At 38.2% G+C, this 2,223-nt stretch overlaps 1 pseudogene; it reads right to left on the reverse strand.

Annotated features, from left to right (window-relative positions):
• Nucleotides 1-467: 467 nt before the first annotated feature.
• Nucleotides 468-1,985, reverse strand: LOC130855888 (dihydrolipoyl dehydrogenase, mitochondrial-like; annotated as a pseudogene).
• Nucleotides 1,986-2,223: the final 238 nt, after the last annotated feature.

The raw sequence follows: 2,223 nt of genomic DNA on the forward strand, positions 1-2,223 counted from the left end.
TTTACATCAGTTCAGTTTATACATGTTTAACTTATTCTAATGACTGTTTCCAATGTGAAAACCGAGTTTAAAATAACTTGGTCACCTTGCTTCAAACACAGCTGTTCACATACCATAATCCAGCTCCATCTATGTAAATAAATCCTGTATCACAGACAAAAGCTACTTAACATAAATTCAGTGAAGTTGAAACTTTCATAAACAGCATGAAAATATGAGTTGAAGAAAATTTTTCAGGATGCTACTATAAGTAACTTTTTTCCTGCAGTCTTAATGCAGTGAAATAAAATATTAAATTTATTTAAAACAGATATGAGATTATTCCATTCTGTCCAAACCTATTAAATACCATCCAAAAGTTTCATAATTCGGTCCTAGAAATTCTTGGAGCTGTGAACATTTCCTGTTCAGAGATGTGACCTCTATAAAAGTTTCCAGGAAATTTCAGAAAAATATAATCTCCTAATTTAAAAATTGATTGATTTGCCAAATGATACAGCCAGGTTTGCTTCCCTAAGAGCTTCTGATAAGGTCAGATGTGCATGACAGACTCTAGCTATATCTTCACAGGATGCTTCATATTCCAGTGCAAGAGCACCTTCATTTAACATCTTACCAGCACCTGGTCCTAGAACATGTGCTCCCAATACTCTGTCTGTCGATTTCTGCCCAAGTTTCTTCACCATGCCATCTGTGTCAGCATTTGTCTTACCTCTGCTGTTAACAGCAAATGGGAATTTCCCAATTTTGTACTCAATACCCTCTTCTTTCAACTGCATTTCTGATTTGCCAACTCAGTAACTTCAGGATGTGTGTGTCATCAATGGTACACAATTGTAGTCAACGTGCACAGTGCCTTCAACAGTGATAATGCCTTCATCCTCTGCTTTGTGAGCTAGCATTGGACCAGCAACCACATTGCCAATTGCATAGATATTTGGAATTTTAGTTTGGAATCTGGTATTCACTGGAATTCTACCTGTAGGATCCAGCCCAATTCCAAGCTCTTCTAATCCTAAATTCTTAGTAAAGGGTTGTTGGCCAATGCAAACAAAGAGTACATCACAAGTGATAACTTCAGCTTTACCACCAGAAGCAGCTTCAATAGAAACATCAATTTTTCCATCTGACTTCTTAGTAGCACAAGTAACTTTGGTATTCAGTTTAAATTTAAATCCTTGTTTTTAAACGATGCACTGAAAGTTCTTAGATATCTACATATCAATTCCAATTCCACCAACATGACCCCAAAACTCAACTGCTCTCACGTCTGCAGCAAGTCTTTGCCAACCTGAGCCCAATTCTATACCTATTATTTCTGCACCAATGACAACCATCTTTCTGGAACTTTATTTTATAAAGACAAAGCATCTGTAGATGACAGTATTGTATCTTCATCGATCGTAATTCCAGGAAAAGAAGTGACTTCTGAACCTGTGGCTATAAGAATGTTCTTTGTATCGATAACTTGAGTGCTACCATAGGCTTTTGTAGTTGTGACCTGATTTTTCCCAGTCATCTTTCCATATCCACTTACATGACCAACCTTATTCAGTTTGAATAAGTGGACAATTCCACCCATTAAAGCTTTTATTACATTACTCTTCTGCTCCATCATCTTCTCTAAATTCAAGTGAACTTCAGACATTTCAGTTCCCCTAGATGCAAAATCTTTTGCATGGGCCATATGGTAATAATGAGAGTTATTCAATAAAGCCTTAGAAGGAATACAACCAACGTTCAAGCATGTTCCACTGTGTGTTTCGTTTTTCTCAACACAAGACTCTCTCGAAGCCTAACTGGGCAGCTTTAGTAGCAGCAACATGTCCTCCAGGACCAGAACCTATCATCATTACATCAGCATCAGCTGGTTGATCTGCATAAGTTCTCAGCGGTACTGCAGACACTCCTTGCAGACCATGAGATATTTGATTGAAATGGCCTCTCTTGGCCAAGGAACAGAACACATGACTCCAGCTCTGCATCTTGCCACTGGACTTTGCTTTCCGCCAATGCTTTTACCTCCTCTAAGTGTCTCTGCCGCCTCACCAAGGTCTCCCCACCCTCTGTCTATGTCTTAATCCCTGAAACCTGTGACTATTTTACATTACACGGCAAATGAGACTTTACAAATGTGATTAATATTACGAACTTAAAATAGGAAGATTATCCTGGATTATTCAAGTAGCCCAAGGTAAGTACAAGGGTCCTTAAATGATGGAA

Source organism: Hippopotamus amphibius, chromosome 6, assembly GCF_030028045.1.
Source record: "Hippopotamus amphibius kiboko isolate mHipAmp2 chromosome 6, mHipAmp2.hap2, whole genome shotgun sequence".
Classification (NCBI taxonomy): Eukaryota; Metazoa; Chordata; class Mammalia; order Artiodactyla; family Hippopotamidae; genus Hippopotamus; species Hippopotamus amphibius.